The sequence below is a fragment of the Phalangium opilio genome, unplaced genomic scaffold (genome assembly GCF_054372755.1).
Source record: "Phalangium opilio isolate 3A_F unplaced genomic scaffold, DU_Popi_V2 ptg000075l_1, whole genome shotgun sequence".
In the NCBI taxonomy this organism is placed as follows: domain Eukaryota; kingdom Metazoa; phylum Arthropoda; class Arachnida; order Opiliones; family Phalangiidae; genus Phalangium; species Phalangium opilio.
The window spans coordinates 310,351-329,245 of record NW_028324184.1 but is presented as its reverse complement, the minus strand read 5'-3'; the positions used below and the strand labels follow the sequence as shown (position 1 = coordinate 329,245).

Genomic DNA, 18,895 nt, shown 5'->3' with positions numbered 1-18,895 from the left:
ATGGTTTTCTATTGGCTCAACCTTTGTCCAATAACCAGAAACATTTGCCCAAAGGGAGTTGTTTAATGATCTTCACTAACGTAATTGGTCCATTACCAGTTTCACGACATCAAATCTAGTATATCATTGGTCTAAATTATCGTCGCGTCAAAATATTTTCAACGCGTCAAAATCATCTTGCATGTGACACGATTGGCGAGTTTGTCGCGTTAAAAATGAAATTCAACGCGACAAAAATCCGAAATCATCGCGTCAAAATATTTTTAACGCGTCAAAATCATGTAGCATGTGACACGATTGGCGAGTTTGTCGCGTTAAAAATGAAATTCAACGCGACAAAAAACCCGAAATCAACGCGACAAAAATCCGAAATCATCGCGTCAAAATATTTTCAACGCGTCAAAATCATGTAGCATGTGACACGATTGGCGAGTTTGTCGCGTTAAAAATGAAATTCAACGCGACAAAAATCCGAAATCATCGCGTCAAAATATTTTCAACGCGTCAAAATCATCTTGCATGTGACACGATTGGCGAGTTTGTCGCGTTAAAAATGAAATTCAACGCGACAAAAATCCGAAATCATCGCGTCAAAATATTTTCAACGCTTCAAAATCATGTAGCATGTGACACGATTGGCGAGTTTGTCGCGTTAAAAATGAAATTCAACGCGACAAAAAACCCGAAATCAACGCGACAAAAATCCGAAATCATCGCGTCAAAATATTTTCAACGCGTCAAAATCATCTTGCATGTGACACGATTGGCGAGTTTGTCGCGTTAAAAATGAAAATCAACGCGACAAAATCATGTAGCATGTGAGACGATTGGCGAGTTAACGCGTTGAAATTCATGTCGTTCGGAGCTGAACACCGGTAATTCACCGATCCCTATTTTATAAGCAACCACGGGCTACGGTTCTTAATTCAGAGCGTTTCCGAACACACTTCTTTTTAAATCCAAGAAAAAAAAATCCCAGCAACCAACCGAAGATTGCACAGTGCATAATCATAGGTTCAGTTGTAACTTTATGGTTTTCTATTACTGAAGAAGAGCCCTTTAAAGTATGTAGGCATTGAAAACTACGCCTGGTGTTGCTTTTAGCCAACCAGGCATCGCAAATCGTTTGGAATAGCGATATTAACATGGCGGATTTCAGGAGGCGTATTGCCAAATAAATTCTATTATGAGACCTCAGAAAAGTTAATTACTTTATTTAATCACTGAAAATGAGGTAAATTTGGTTGTAAGAATCGCCGAATTAAAAATTATTATTTTAACAATTATAATTGAACGTTAACATTCGTGTGAGTTGAGCTCTATAATCTAAGCCTTGGCGTCAACTGCACTATAGAAGCCCGTTCAATCGGCCAATAAATGAGACCTTTGGATTATCGGCGGGAAGTTCGAATGATGGCAAAAGTAACATTTAAGTTCTATGGGAGGAGGTAGCTTTTTGGCCATATCCTCTGTCCTATTGATCCAATTGACCTGAAATTTTAATAAGACGTGTGGCTCGATGTGTTTTATTAATTTAAAAAGGATTCAAGATTTCAGAGTAGTGGGCAGATTTTATTTTTTTAATAAATTATTAAACATATTGCTTAAGCATGACACTAAAAATCTTATAATTAAACAAAATTATAGTACCTAAAGCCTAAAACACGCCTATTTTGGAAAGGTTCAGAAGAGCCCTTGTGTTTCTACCAAGTAAAAATCAATTTTAGTTCTAAATTGTATTTATTGAAAAGATTACATATTTTAGAATAAACATGATTAGAAGCTAACTGAAAAACGTTGGGGAAAATTTCATAATACCTGTTGATGTTGGTAAAAAACAAGGATATATAGTTTTAAATTATACTCAGTTGTCAAGGAGGGCCAAGAAGAAAAAAGGTCCCTCACAGCTGTCCTCTGACATTCTAAAGCTTCTTGTGTGGTAGACTTTATATTTTAAATTTTAATGCATTAATTTTTATCAGGAATTTCAATTACATCATCACATCATAGCATCTTGAATAATAACCCAAACCAGGCTAAAAATCACTTTTAGTCACTATTATACAATCATTATTGTAAGCTTGAAAATACATTGAAGTCCCTTTCGCCATTGCCGATTCAATCTATGGCGCCACATTCTTTGGGGCAACAGGATTTCATGGGCTCCATGTCTTAATTGGTGCCAAGATGTAAGGCCTTGTCTCGATTGAAATCTTAGAAAATTGGTTCCAAAGGTCTAGGTTTCTTAAATCTAATATTCTCTAAAAGTAGAAATGTTTTGGAAAAGTAGGATGAGATTGGGTATTTTTTATCTTAGAAACCGGTTGTAAGTATTGAATTTACGATTTTGACATAGGAAATTAATTTTTATTTAAAAACTATTCCCTCTATAAGCTTAGATCCTTTTCATTATAATAAAATAGATTGAAACACACCTCTCATTCAAATTTCAGGACATTTGGACCAGTAGATCCGAAGAAATATTCAGTCATCATTTTGACTTTTGGAAAATAGTTTTTATATCAAAAAAAAAATAAAATCTGCCCACTAATCTGAAATCTTGAATCCTTTTTAAATTAATAAAACACATCGAGCCACACGTCTTATTAAAATTTCAGGTCAATTGGATCAATAGGACAGAGGATATGGCCAAAAAGCTACCTCCTCCCATAGAACTTAAATGTTACTTTTGCCATCATTCGAACTTCCCGCCGATAATCCAAAGGTCTCATTTATTGGCCGATTGAACGGGCTTCTATAGTGCAGTTGACGCCAAGGCTTAGATTATAGAGCTCAACTCACACGAATGTTAACGTTCAATTATAATTGTTAAAATAATAATTTTTAATTCGGCGATTCTTACAACCAAATTTACCTCATTTTCAGTGATTAAATAAAGTAATTAACTTTTCTGAGGTCTCATAATAGAATTTATTTGGCAATACGCCTCCTGAAATCCGCCATGTTAATATCGCTATTCCAAACGATTTGCGATGCCTGGTTGGCTAAAAGCAACACCAGGCGTAGTTTTCAATGCCTACATACTTTAAAGGGCTCTTCTTCAGTAATAGAAAACCATAAAGTTACAACTGAACCTATGATTATGCACTGTGCAATCTTCGGTTGGTTGCTGGGATTTTTTTTTCTTGGATTTAAAAAGAAGTGTGTTCGGAAACGCTCTGAATTAAGAACCGTAGCCCGTGGTTGCTTATAAAATAGGGATCGGTGAATTACCGGTGTTCAGCTCCGAACGACATGAATTTCAACGCGTTAACTCGCCAATCGTCTCACATGCTACATGATTTTGTCGCGTTGATTTTCATTTTTAACGCGACAAACTCGCCAATCGTGTCACATGCAAGATGATTTTGACGCGTTGAAAATATTTTGACGCGATGATTTCGGATTTTTGTCGCGTTGAATTTCATTTTTAACGCGACAAACTCGCCAATCGTGTCACATGCAAGATGATTTTGACGCGTTGAAAATATTTTGACGCGATGATTTCGGATTTTTGTCGCGTTGATTTCGGGTTTTTTGTCGCGTTGAATTTCATTTTTAACGCGACAAACTCGCCAATCGTGTCACATGCAAGATGATTTTGACGCGTTGAAAATATTTTGACGCGATGATTTCGGATTTTTGTCGCGTTGAATTTCATTTTTAACGCGACAAACTCGCCAATCGTGTCACATGCAAGATGATTTTGACGCGTTGAATATATTTTGACGCGATGATTTCGGATTTTTGTCGCGTTGAATTTCATTTTTAACGCGACAAACTCGCCAATCGTGTCACATGCTACATGATTTTGACGCGTTGAAAATATTTTGACGCGATGATTTCGGATTTTTGTCGCGTTGATTTCGGGTTTTTTGTCGCGTTGAATTTCATTTTTAACGCGACAAACTCGCCAATCGTGTCACATGCTACATGATTTTGACGCGTTAAAAATATTTTGACGCGATGATTTCGGATTTTTGTCGCGTTGAATTTCATTTTTAACGCGACAAACTCGCCAATCGTGTCACATGCAAGATGATTTTGACGCGTTGAAAATATTTTGACGCGACGATAATTTAGACCAATGATATACTAGATTTGATGTCGTGAAACTGGTAATGGACCAATTACGTTAGTGAAGATCATTAAACAACTCCCTTTGGGCAAATGTTTCTGGTTATTGGACAAAGGTTGAGCCAATAGAAAACCATCGAAAATGAACGACACGATTTTGTCGCGTTAAAATGAAAATCAACGCGACGAGACGATTTCATCGCGTTAAAATATTTTCAACGCGTTAAAATTATTTTGTCGCGTTAAAATTTAAAGTCACGCCTTTGCCACTCCCTCCTGATTTCCGTAATATGATTCGTTAAAATATTTTTATCAAAAATATCCGTGGATTTGGTTGGTTAAAAATTTTAACGCGACAAAAAATTTTTGTCGCGTTGATTTTAAATTTTAACGCGTTGATTTGTGTTGCATGTGACACGATTGGCGTTCCATAAGCGCTAAGCACCGTGACGTCAAAATTCAAAAACCAAATCCCGTTATGTAGGACACTGCTCACAGCGCTGGGCTCTGCTGAACGCGGCCCAGATTTCCACCATGATTATATAATCTAAGCCTAATTATTTAAAAGTGTATTTAACTTTCGGCTCACTCTGAACCGTTAATGTCTCTGCATTACAGAAACGAAAACCACACCCAAGCGTTTACTTTTTGGTTCACTAGGCCTATTGACAAATAAAAGTTCATTTGACCAACATAGTAGCGTTGTGCTTGTATTCACTTTAGAAAGGATTATGCTATAAACAGATGTAGTATAGCTTAAGTAATATATAAACATCCATTTTAAATAATAATATTAAAAAAAATCTTTGGAATATCAAAATGAAATAGAGCTTTAAAGCTACAAAAGTACTAAATACATCATAATTACGAAAAATATTTCCACATATTCACTTTATATTAAGGATAAAGGGAATATTATGGTTCTGTAGGATTCCTTTACACATCAAAACAAAACGAACTTCTAACGCAGCGCACTACTGTAACAACGGATGGACACACACAGACAAAAACATAGACTGCTTTTTAACTCTTTCAGTATTAATTTTGAATTGAGAAACAAGATTATCTTAAATATTAAAATAAATATAATTAATATTTAACATTTTCTTCGTTAGTTATTCGCCTTATTAAACGTTACATCGTTTTAAAAAAGAACAATTAAACATTCTTGAGAGACTTGACTAATATTGGCGTTTGAAATGAAGCATACGCCGGTTGCTTCGTCTTAATCAAATAGGTAGTATATAAGGGTGTCGAACTACAGCTAAAAGCAAGAACAACCGCAATTGCGAAAACCTATCGTGGACAACCCACCCTAGGGAGGCTAGACGTTTCTCGTAACCCTAGCTGATCGCCGCGAATGTCTTAAACCCAACGATGACGATGGAGTAGAAGCCAGGTGTGCAGACTGGTGTCCATGTGGGATGGACAAAAACAAAGACCAGTAGATGGTCTCTACCCCCTACCGTATTTCAGAGAGTCACACACATTTTATCATTTATCGCAAATCAAATATACAATTCTGTTTTAAATAACTAACAGTATCAATACTCGTTCTATATTAACTTTGAAACAAGAATGAAAACTTCAAATCTATGATCCGATAACGATTAGCCCTTTCACTGATCTAATTGCTACCATGATGCTTTCTTCTATTATAAAATCTAAATTTGATTATTTAAACGTGTATTTAACTTTCGGTTCACTCTGAACCGTTAATGTCCCTTCATTACAGACACGATAATCAAAACCCAGAGTTTACTCCACCTCAGGTCTCAATTATTTACTCTTTGGTTCACTAAGCCTATTGCGGATCAATCTTGATTTACCCGACAGAATCGAGGCCATAGCTTTCGTCTTGAAATACCTAAACCAAGGATTATTCTATATACAGATGTAGTATAGCTTAAGTAATATATAAACAGCCATTTCAAATAATAATATTAAAAAACATCCTTGGAATATCAAAATGAAACAGAGCTTTAAAGCTACAAATGTACTAAATGCATCGTAATTACGAAAAAGATTTCCACATATTCACTTTATATTATGGAAAAAGTGAGTATTAAGGTTCTGTAGGATTTCTTAACACATCAAAACAAAGCGAACCGCTAACTCGGCGCACTATACTAGTGTGATAACGGACGGACACACACAGACAAAAAATAGACTGCTTTTTAACTCTTTCCGTATTAATTTTGAATTGAGAAAAGAGATTATCTTAAATATTAAAATAAATATAATTAATATGTAATATTTTCTTCGTTAGTTGTTCGCCTTATTGAGCGTTACATCGTTTTAAAAAAGAATAATTAAACAACCTTGAGAGACTTGACTAATATTGACGTTTGAATTGAAGGATATGACTGTTGTTTCGACTTACTGAAATAGGTAGTATATAAAGGATTCGAATCGCAGCTGTAGATAAGAACATCGCAATTGCGTGAACCTTGGAGGAAGACCCCTCCATTGGAAGGCTAGACGTTTCTCGTAACCCTAGCCGATCGCCGCGTATGTCTTAACCTTACCTTAAGGATGATGGTGGTGTTAGAAGCCAGGTGTACAGACTGGTGTCCATGTGGGATGGACAAAAACAAAGACTAGAAGATGGTGGTGTTAGAAGCCAGGTGTACAGACTGGTGTCCATGTGGGATGGACAAAAACAAAGACCAGAAGATGGTGGTGTTAGAAGCCAGGTGTACAGACTGGTGTCCATGTGGGATGGACAAAAACAAAGACCAGAAGATGGTGGTGTTAGAAGCCAGGTGTACAGACTGGTGTCCATGTGGGATGGACAAAAACAAAGACCAGAAGATGGTGGTGTTAGAAGCCAGGTGTACAGACTGGTGTCCATGTGGGGTGGACAAAAACAAAGACCAGAAGATAGTGGTGTTGGAAGCCAGGTGTACAGACTGGTGTCCATGTGGGATGGACAAAAACAAAGACCAGAAGATGGTGGTGTTAGAAGCTAGGTGTACAGACTGGTGTCCATGTGGGATGGACAAAAACAAAGACCAGAAGATGGTGGTGTTAGAAGCCAGGTGTACAGACTGGTGTCCATGTGGAATGGACAAAGACGAGAAGGTGGTGGTGTTTAGAAGTTAGTAAGTTCAGATTGGTGTCCATGTGGGGTGGACAAATGAACAGAGTTGTTAGACAGGCAATGGAGTAATAGCCTGTAAGTGGAATACAATTTCCGGGACTGTAAATGCAGTCTGGAAATTGAATACACGTTTGCTCCGATTTGCAAACTGCGAACGCGGTCACGTGGGTGTAACAACGGACAGACAGACACACACACAGACAGACAGACAGACACACAGACACGTCGAAATTAGAACCTCTCCGTGACATACGTCACTCGGAGAGGTAAAAAGTCAAGGAGAGGAGAGGGTTAGGAATGAAGGAAAAACCATAAAGCGAAAAAGAGAGAGAGAGGTAAAAAAGGGTTACCACTTGATTTACGTCCTGATAGATGGATGATAAAACTGCGCCATAGTTTTATATATAACCGCCTGCCTTTAGCTTTTATACTAAAAGTACTGTCTGCTAGAATAAGAGAGAAAACAATACGGGTATCTAAAGGACAATTAGATGTAAGTCACATAATATGAGATCAATTAATGAATTTCATTTATGAGAATTTTAATTTCACTTTATTATAAATATTGTGTGTATTTTTTCTAATAATTTATACGATGTCTACAGGGTGGTTTTGATTAGTATTCCATATTATTAAAGGTTGTGTTCTTAGGGTCAAGCCGAGTTGAAATTGTCACCAGAATATGGGGGCTACAATAGTTAGTTATATAAATAAATACGGGCTCCCAAACTAGGGCGCTAGACAATTTCGCATCAATTTTTGCATGCAATTCTGAATTTTTAACAAATTTTAATTATACTATAGAATATGAAGGATATTTTGAGACCCACACTATACGCTCTATAAATTTTAAATATTCCACGACTTTAAGCTAAAGGATATTTTAGGGAATAGATATTTTAAAAGATATACCGTTTTTGTACACACCGGAAAGGGAAACGCGGTAGCTATGGTAACCTTTAGGGGGAAGAACAATCGTCCGTTGCCTAGTTACCATAAAACATCTTCCCCCGCAGTCCTAGCTGATGTGATGAATTGTTAGAGGAACGGGCGTTGATGAGATTCCAGCGCCTCTCAGCGGGAATAAGGCCCAAGAAGACGTCGACTTGACGGCAACCAAATTCATCCCCCCAAACTCACCCCCAAGAACCTTTCCTTCAACTTCTCTTACTAATACTTACTAAAATCCCGCATACCGACCGCTTGTGGAATTTGTAAGAAATAAGCTAGCCTACTACAACGAAAAAAGGGGTTTGGTGAAGCATTATCAGGGTTCATACGAACATGGAAAACAGGGAAAACCTGGAAATATCAGGGAAATTGGTGTAGAGGAAAAAAATCAGGGAAATATCAGGGAAAATGAAAATTTCTTCGAAAAATCAGGGAAAATAATTTTTTTTCTCAAAAAATCAGGGAAATTAAAGTGAAACAAATACACTTCAGTGGGACCCAGTGCACGAGAAAATAGATATTAGTTGTCTCAGTGGAGAGAAATATATTTCTTCTGTTGTATGGAATTCTGTATTTTGGTCCTGTCTATTATAACCTAACAAAGAATGGTAAACATATGGTTGTAGGTATAGTGTGGTTACCCTATTTGAAATTATAACACTACTCCAATGTAAAAAATGCACCTGGAAATTTATAAGAAGTACTCTGAAAAACCTGGAAATATCAGGGAAATTGGCTTTGGAAATTTCGTATGAACCCTGATTATCTTTTTTACTCTGATTTACAAAATTTAGTATGAGTTTATTTTCGCAACTAGCTAGACCTATGTGTCTCGAAATGTATAGGCTTAGTTCTAGATTAAATTACATAGTTAGGGTTAGGGGAAACCCCCAGGAATTCCGAATCTCTGTGAAGAAATTTGGGAGTTTTTAACTTAGTTTGTTATTATAATGGTAAACTAAATTTTGTGCCTCTGTACCAAATTAATACAGTTTTCTATAGCAATGTTTTTATATTTCAAAGCTAAAATTGTTTATTTGGGAAATGTACAGGGTGTTTTTGACAAGTCTGTATGCATAAATTAAGGGGGATGCCTATTCTTTTGGGAAGGGACCCTGTTTTCGCCCTTAATTTATGGCAGACTTATCAGAAACACCCTGTATATATACACATTTCCGTAAGTTATAGCTCCCCCTAATTGCGATAGTTTCAAAGAGCTATAGATTCAAGAGAGTTAATCAAACAGCCGTTTCTCCTCTCCTACCATAAAGGAAATAGCACCTTCTCCGGATTGCACTCTGCAAAATTATTTAATCCCAACACTTTACTGCATGGACGGAAGTAGGGTAATCTTCCCTTTAATAGTTCAGTAAAGGGATCAAGAGAATTGCGTGGACAGAAATCGTTTATCAATATATTGAACCATCTAAGAATCCTTTCAAATTTTTTACCCCCCCCCCCCCATTCCCCCGGAGAGGAAATTGGGGAATTTAAAAAATGTTAGACATTTTAATTAATCACTGGTTCACTTCTGGCCGGCTTTAAGAGGACGTTTTTCAATAAAAAATTTTTATTTTTAGTTGATTTTAAGGAGTTAGCCTGATCAAAGTCATTAATCTTGTTTATTTATTTTTTTATCTTATTTTCGAAAAGGCCTAGCTCTAGACTTTAGAAAGTAAAGCGGGTTTCTGTAGTATTTAAGTACCTTGGAAAGCACCAAACTCAGTCCCTTTAAAGCCATATTCTAAATATTTGGTCGCTTCCAGCCGCTTAGCGATTGATTTAGACTTTATCTACTAGGAATGATGAATTAGGCTTAACAATATCAACAAAGACTTAATTAATAAATAAATTAATTAATTTTGAGGTCGTTTCCAAGCCGCTCAAAAGCTACGAAGTTCTTGGTCTAGATTAAATAGAGGGTTGGTTGGCCAATATGGGCCTTAGTTATCTGATGCGCGACTAACCTCAAAACCAGTAAAAATTATATATTTTTTCTTATTTTGAAAAGCAGCGTTAGGTAAATAGTAAAAGATGTTTAATGTAGATTAAGGTGCTTAAGTATATTGGTTGAATTTTGAAAATCAATATTTAATTTTGAACACATTAAATCGGTATATAAAACAATTTTGGAAGTAACTCCAAATACCATTTACTTTTTTTTTTTGCTGTGTTTTTTCGGTTTAACAGTAAACAAAGTTTTTTATTTACATTACGTTTCGATCTATTTGCAACTCGCTGAGCTGTGAATGGTTGAAAACAAAAACTGAAACTATACAAGCACTAAATGGATCTATACACAGGCCTAGTTTGAAATAGTTGAAAGAATCTCATTGCTGGCACCAAGGCTTAAATGTGTATTCCCTATTGGATAGCTGGTACTTTATTTTATACCTGCTTTTATGGAGCTACCCAATAGGAAGTAGGCGATCTTACGTGTCATTTATTTTCTCCTGTTTTTTTTTTTTTTTTTGGATTTACTACCTTCAGCCTTCTTTAGATCTATGAGTACTGCGCTGTTTCAGTTTATATTATTTTTCTTTTATAAAAATATTCTTTTTATACTTTACCCTTTTCCCTGGCAAAGCGATGAAGTGTGAACGGATGTAGCTCAGGGGGGGATGGGTACTTAACTTCTCACCCATAATCCCTTATCTCTACATAATTATAAATTATTTTAAATTAAATCCTGGTGCAATTATGAATCCCACAAATGTGATAATATTTAATATATATCATATTCTAGGTAAAATAAGGGTTAATGTCCGTCCCCTTTTGCGATACATTTTCGGATATCCGATGTTTTTAGCCCCGGAAACGAAAAGGATATTCTATATTTTATTATTTTGACGGTTTTTGATCCACTTCATAAATAAATAAATCGTCCTAAAATTAAGTTTTATGTCTGTAGTTTTGTTTATATTACCGTTAATATTTATGTTATAATCAACAAATATAAATATAAATTCATATTTAAATCGCAATTTATTTAACTCATTTTTAGACTGTCACAATTTTCGAAATTCTAAATTTATCTAAACTTGTTTTATCATAGGAAACCTAATTTCATTTTGGTATTAGAAAAGGTATGCCTATTAATTATTTCAGCTTCTGACCAAGCTTTAAAAGAGGTTTTTATAGAGTTGGCCGTTTGAGAAAATTGTTGACTGTTCAAAGAATAAGAAAAAGGGAAGAGTAAATCTTTTTTTTTGTATTTTGGTCTATGGGCATCAAGGCTGGGTTAAGGAAGGCGAGTAAAGTGTTAAGCGAAAACTAGGAAGTAATCGCGAAACGGTGCATGGTGTGCAAGAAAAATCTATATTTAGATTTTTCCCTCCTTATTCTCTCAAGCGCCTGTGAATGGAAGGGGAGGCTGTAGAACTTTCCCTCAACGAATTACCCTCAAATGGACCGCTCACGACTCTCTTCCACATCACACATCCTCCTCTGAAGTAGATTAATCGTTAGTTATCAAAAATAGCGTTAACTTCCTTAGAACTTCCTAGAAGTTCTGTAATTTTATTGTATGGAGGTGTGCCCCTAGAAGTTTGTTTCTCTGTATGTAATATTTAATTTTCCCAATACTAAACTGCCGGGAACTGACTTAAACTGAATTGAAACTGTTTTTCCGCTTGGATGATCTTTGCGGCATATACTTTAACATTGAAAAATGGCAATCTTGGATGGAATGAATATGTGTTGAGAATTTGGAAGCCCTTTGTTAATTTACTTCTTAAATCTGGAGAATATTTTTTTTTTCTTCTGCCTCTTTTAGCTTTTATTCGCGCTTTACCACGTAAGGCAGCCCGAAAGCCTCACAGTAAAGACAACTAGGGCCCCTAGTTGTAGTCGTTGAAATCCCCCCTTTAACGTTAACGCTATAGCAATTACGCAAGGCGCGAAGACGCCCCCCCCCGCCCGCCTATTCCCAAATCTCTTATTCGATACAGCGCCCTTATCTCGAAATCAAGGCAGCTTCCTCGCATGGCTACCCCTGTGATGCGAAAACATCCATATATATCCTTGTACTCTACGCGCGCAGCACCTTATTCCAACGTACACCTTGTTGTAACACGGCCAACGTTCAACGGAGCGAAAGTTATGGGGCAGAGAGTATATACCAGAGCTAATTACCCGCATAACCACCAAATATCAAAGTTAAGAGTTGAAGTTACGTAATTACGATTCAAGGGGTCAAGAAATAAAGTTATTTTGCAAGTTTCGCGGTGGACTGTTGTCCTCAAATGGTGCTGGTAGAAGTACTCTGGGTTCTATGACACTTTGCCCGAAGGGACACAGTTTGATTGGAATTATGGTGTCTCTTAGGTCATTGAACATTTTCGACTCAAAATTGATTTCTCATAGAACTATATCCCACTGTACTTCAATCCTACCACCCTCTCTATTTAAAACATCCTTGACTTAATTCTGAACATGACAATGTGCTAAGGAAGTAAGGAAGCGATGTATTGGAAAAAAAATCAAAAACAAGGAACGCTTCGCTGTCTCGTTACCACGTCTATTATACAATAACTAAAAGACGAGACAGAGTAAGTTACGTAGACTCGAGGAAGAAAACCTCTGCAGATGAGAAAGCCAAAGGGAAATGTACGCTCTAGAAAAGATAGAGGGGAAATTTAGGGTCATTGAAAAGGAAAAAGGTTTCAAGGCGCAAACGTTAATGTAAGTGAAAGAAAGGGCGAGCTGACTGACTAAAGTAAATGTTGCATTCCTTCTTCCACCCTCCACTATCTTCTACTACTTTTTTTTTTTATTTCACGTAACCGGAAAAAATGGGCCTTGAATATTTAACAGGAGTCAAAAATATCCCGGATCAGAGCAACATTTTCATTCGATTGTAGAGGCGGGTATAGAGATGTAAGTCGGTTAGTAACTTACCGGTAATTTACCAATACTGTCATAAATTACCGATTTATATCATACCGTAATTTTTCTGATAAATTACCGAACAGTTTCCAAATTTTGGCCTTTACAGTCCAAACCGTTTTGAGTAACATTCTGATAAAAAAAATCCTTTTCGACTCGTTGTGTTGTCGAGTTACATTGCATTTAAGCACCTAAGATTTTGGTGCTCAGTTGTAAGTAAATAGGAAACTCGAGCAACGGGAAATAATCCGGGCAGAAATGCTATTCATTCGGGGATTTTTTTTTCTTCATTCCATCTTCCACATCTACTTCTTATGATAATGGATAAAATAGGCAGCTAAGACTCGGTCTTTACTGTACCCATACAATGCTTTTAACCACAGTACAGTTTAGCCGCGAAGTCGCGATGATGCTTATTAATTTCAAGTCAGAAAACTCAGTTCATCGTGTATTGGGATGCACAGGTTTTTCCCCGTGGTTTTTTTACTTTTTTACGCATTGAGACGTATGAGAGATTCACGCTTCAACTTGATGAATTATGATAGATAAAGAAAGGCGAATAAAAACGGTGCCGGAGAAAAATTGGATGGATGGTGTATTCTGTACGCGTGCCACTGTGTACGTCATTTTCAGCTTGTGATGTATTAATTATAGTGGTTTGTAAACTGGGGGCTGTGGAATGAGGTAACGGGGACAAAGCGTTGATATGTTAGGCCTAGTTTTCGCCTTATCGTACGTGTTGTTTTGTAATTTAATTTTAAAGTAACGTAACAGTTGTAAGTTGCCGCAAAGGGGGATAAATGGTGAAGGACCATGCATTTTCGCATCTTTGGTGAACTGTCCATAATGTAAAATGACAGAATACTGAATACTGTTTACTTTAAAATCTTTTTTAAATGCCAAAACAATAAACAAATACGAAAAACGTTATATAAATAAAAAAATTCATCTCAAGTATCGAAGTTTTCTTAGAAGCTATGGTGGAAATTCCTCATTTGTTTATTTCGCGATGATGGAGAGACTTCTGAAGCTCGTCTAAAATTAAATCGAAAGATCAGTTGTTTTTGATAACATAAATGCTTTTCTTCATTTATAAAAGTAAAACTTTTAAGATTTTCTTAAGAACATTTAGTTTGGCGGGTCCAGCTAGACGCTTGTTGCTTTGCAATGATGAAATTTCGTTTTGATATTTAAAACGTAGAAGCACCAGGTGGTCCACACCGTGGTTGTAAATCCACGAAATATTTGCGGCGTATTCCGCTTAAAACTCTATAACTGTATGTACAGTACATACCACTTTCCAGGGCTCGATCTTTGGTTAACACGATCTTAATGGGATTATCACGTACAATTTTGATCGGGGGAATAAATATTCCTTAAAACCCTTTGGGAAAAAATCTCCTCGATATAATCGTGACCTTTTCACTTGGAGTATTAAAGTTCTTCTTAACTTTAAACCGTAGGGATGAAAGTATATAAGTATATAGAAGATGCTCATGTTCGCTCCCAAGCGAGCGTTTTCTTCCAAAATTAGACGGAAGGAAACTCTCGTCTTTCGAGGACCCACACTCTAATTAAGAACCAACTATAGCGTGATTAATCCGGTGAGCAACTGCCCGAGCACGATATACAATAATCCTCCCTTCGCGTATACGATTCTGAATTAAGTCAAAATGAAAGTAGATAAAGTCAAAGCTCTCTCCTCTAAGTAGGAAGACATTATTTACCGTCAAAGTGTCAAAAAAACTAATTTAAATATACCTTATTCGAAATTTTGGGGGTGTATTAAAGATATATTTTGAACTTCAATGAAAAGTATTCGAACAAATAACGATATTGAACTGCTTTTAAAGGTCAGTGTAATTCAAGGCGACAAAAGGCGTCTAGACGTTTATAAACCGAAAACCCCCAACAAAGATCAGACATTTTAACTGCGAATTTGTTCAAGTTAACTCAATTACGACATGAATATTGAAGAAAAGAAGTTTTCTCCCTAGGGAGAAGTACCAGTGTAAAGCTTAAAATGTACAATAAGCCATTCTGTCGCCATTTTGAAAAAGTCTTATTAAGTGGGTACTCACTACTCAAGAAGTAAAGGTTGGATGGGAGCTTTTTCTGTATGTATAGATTACTACCCTTTCTTGAATGAATTGAACTGATTCAAAGTTTCGCCAAAGAAGAGAAGAGGGAAACGACATTTACAAGAATCCTCGTAGAATGGTCATTTCCCCCTGAAGTATTTGTTGTTGCGATATCATTGGAATTGTTAAGAAAGAAGCTATAGCTATCCATGAGGGCGGATATTGAATACAAAAATATGTATGGAAGCAGATATATATAAATATATCCTTTTTACACGGCCATTGGAGCGGATAAGGAAAAGCATTCGAGGGATTTAGAGCAAGAAATATTCTCCTCTATCTTATCTGTCCCGGATTTACACAGACGTAATATTCGAGATATTTTGGAAATCTGAATTTCTTGAGTCTGGGGAAAAAATATTTAGCTCTAGTAAATTTTTGTGATACAGGGTGTTTCTGATGAGCTTGGCATAAATTAAATGAAAATTATAATAAACGCGTTCTAAGGTATATGAATGAATTTTTCGTGGAATTTAAAATATGCGTAATGGTTAGCGAAGACTAACTCCTTTGATGTGAAAAATTGGGGTTGAAATTTCAAAGAAATAAGGCTTGGGTATTGACTTATTAATTTGCGGCGGCTTCATCTGGGATTTGAATATCTTAGAATTTCGCGAAAGCACTGCCTGCGCTCTAGAGGAAAGGATTACGCCCCGAAGCTAAAGTTTACTGACGTCATGAAAATGCTTTTATTTGCACATGCCGCGGTTCAATTTCCCTTTACGCATAAAGCTCTGATGGGAACAGATCGAATTTTCGATAAAAATGACAATATTTTTTCGTTTTTTTTAAAAAACCGCAAACTCTTTCGAGTCTAAATTTCTGTCTCCCCTTTTACTTCATCAGTAAAGCCCACCAGCGTACGATCGAGATAAGTAAAAAATACACAGAGTGAAAATGGAAAAGCGCTTTTTACTATTTTATTTCTTTTTTTTTTTTGCGAGACATTATTGTTCGGATTTTCACTTTATTCTTTGGCAGTATAAGCAACCAGAAAAAAAAATATATATATATTTTACAATCTGGAAAATGCAAAAACTATCCGTTGAAAATGGAGGTTTTTGTCTGGCGATGTAAAGCGTACTAAGATTGAAAAATGTAATAGGCAAACTTGTAGCGCCCAGTTTTATCATTTTCAATATTTCTACAATCATGCCATAAATCTATGCTATTTCTTTCAAAGTTCAAAAACCGTCTCTACTTTTAGCAACTTGTAAATCACAGATAAAACTAGTATGTCACCCTGACCCTTTATTATTTCTTAGAAATAGCTCAAACTCGGTAGGAAAGGTTTCTTAATGCAATGGCCATGCATTTGACCTTATCTCCCTAGCGTCCCATTACCTGGTTAGAGAGAGGACCCTCTGCTGGTCAGGTGCGGTTCCCCTCTCTACCCATTAGCGGTGCTCGCCTTTTATCATAGCTTAATCTTAGGTTCCATCGGTTTCTTTCAAAGTTTTTAACAGTATATGGCGTTCACTATGACTCTCCCTTATCCCAATATTTTCAATACTTCGTACGAGTAATTGCCAAATGCCAAATATTCTAGGAATAGTAAAAGTGTTCCTCTATTACAAAATTTATGACCATGTGTGTATCTATGTATATATGTTGCCAATTAGCTAATGGGTGCGATGTGTGGGATCTGTGCGCGAAGCATCCATTCCCATGACCTTTGAACTTGAAAAGGGGTAAAAGACCCCTCAAGAGGTGGTGGCTAACGCGACCAAAAAGCAACCAATCACCGGTGTCTTGAGACACGTGGCTTATAACTCGTGACCGTGAGAGGCCCATGCCCCATGTCGCCAGTTGGTTTTCCGGTTCGACGTAACCACGGCCAGACTCGCCGATTGGTGCCTGCCTTGGCACCAGACAATTAATAAAGGATAAAAACGCCGGACACAAAGAAAAAGACAGACTTTTGACTTTTGACTTTGACTAAAATCCTAAAGAGCTGGAGAACATCTAGCCGCTCCGGACTTCTTGACCAACACCGAGGTTGCTCCCGTCTCGCCGTCGAGAATGCTTCAGAGTTAAACCGGTGCCATTTGGCGAACTTTATAAAAGAGGCTTTGGCCCAGCGCGAACAACTATACCGCGAACGCGATCCACCACCCACGCAAAGGTCACCGTAAGTCCAAAGTGCCATGCACTATAAATTTGTAAATTTGTAAATATGTCTTAATTCAATCCTTGTAAGTAGTAAGGAATATCTTTAATGTATCAATTGAGACGTAATTTGTTTTATGATTATTAATTGTTTTATGATTATTAAATGGCAACTCGTACGAAGTATCCCCTCGCAATGTTTATTTATGTAATTTAAGCTTATACCTAGCGTCACTACAAGCAGAAGCCACTTAACCTCTAGACAACTCGCAAACCCTGAAAGTTTAGCGAGGAACCCGCAGTGTTTCTTAAGGATAGTTCATTTGTAGCCGTAGTTCCGTTCTAATGTTTGAAAGGTTTAAGGATTAAGGTTAAAAGTTTTCACTCAAACAAAGGTTTAAGAACAATACGCGTTACAAATTGGGGGTCCGTCCGGGATAAATTGGTTCATTAAGGTTAATTAATAAGGTTTAAAAAGAATTTTGTCGGGTGGCTTCCACTGTAGTGATTATAGGTATCAATTGTTATTGTTTATAGTTTACTATTTTGTGATATGATTCAGATATTTGTTTGATTATCTTTACCTATTTACCGAATTTACCGAAACAACGCTATATACAGTTTAATGAGTCTAAACTCCATGAATCAATATAGTCGGTTTTCTGACGAACTTATCGTCGCTTTACAAAATACCAGGGCAGATAGATATAATACTCGTAGCCAAAGGCAAAGTAACTCCTTGATTATGGGGCCTGTATTAAGAAGTAACCCACCGTCCCCTCGCAGTACTTCCCCTGTTCGTTCCTCCTTAGGAGGGTCAGTTAGTATGTTAAATTTGAGTTTCGCTGGAACTTCAGCCTCAGGCGCCAATAATACCCCCATTGTTCCCAACACAGTTGCCCCAGTAAGTTCTCTCGTTCAGGTTAATCCAACCTCTTCGAATCAAACTCAAGCTCCCAGTAATACATTAGTGAACATTCCTATTGTACCCATTGTACCCCCAGTAAATAATAATACACCAAATCAAACCCAAGCTCACGGTAATACACTGCCATCAGTAAATGTTCCTATTGTCCCTCCGCTACATAATAACCCAGTTCCTCCCTTAGTTCAAGTAACCCAGCCAACACCTGCCATTACACCCTCCGTTTTAGACCAAATTCTCGCTAAATTGAATCAAATTGATAACGATCAAAAGCAATTGAGAGCTGACTTGGCGGATGTAAAGAATGGCCAAGCTAGCACCCCTTTGCCTCCTCAAGTTGCCGCCATTGCGACCACCCAAAATTCGCAGCCAGTGCCAGGTAACAATCCGAGTATACCTTCCCCCCCTAGCGTTCAAAGCGTACCTTCGGTTACGGGCGCCTTATCTTCATCTATCGTTGGCGGGACAGTTTCTAACCCCTCAGTCTCGCAACCCTTCGCTCTTCACCCCTTAACGTACTCCACCCCCTCTGCTGCTCCCATGTTTAACGGTAACCCCATGGATGCGGGGCCAAAAGATTTTCTGCGACGGGTTAAGCAGATGATGTTTACCTATGGGCTAGAGGAAGAAGTGTTTGTGCAACGTTGGGTTCCGTCAATGTTAGGGGGCCCGGCTTTAGACTGGTTCCAAGATGAAATGCCC

The 18,895-nt window shown here is 37.1% G+C and overlaps 1 protein-coding gene and 2 long non-coding RNA genes across 4 annotated transcripts in view; 1 reads left to right on the top strand and 2 right to left on the bottom strand.

Annotated features, from left to right (window-relative positions):
* Nucleotides 1-18,895, bottom strand: part of LOC149658573 (G protein-coupled receptor dmsr-1-like) — a 118,685-nt gene that overhangs the window by 39,320 nt on the left and 60,470 nt on the right. The gene's annotated exons all lie outside the window — the stretch shown is intronic.
* Nucleotides 1,722-2,571, bottom strand: LOC149658575 (uncharacterized). The gene is made up of 2 exons (XR_016369848.1): nucleotides 2,436-2,571; nucleotides 1,722-2,261 (listed from the first exon to the last, which is right to left on the bottom strand). It is a non-coding gene; the product is annotated as an uncharacterized LOC149658575 (long non-coding RNA).
* LOC149658576 (uncharacterized) lies at nucleotides 2,188-2,558 on the top strand. The gene is made up of 2 exons (XR_016369847.1): nucleotides 2,188-2,326; nucleotides 2,454-2,558. It is a non-coding gene; the product is annotated as an uncharacterized LOC149658576 (long non-coding RNA).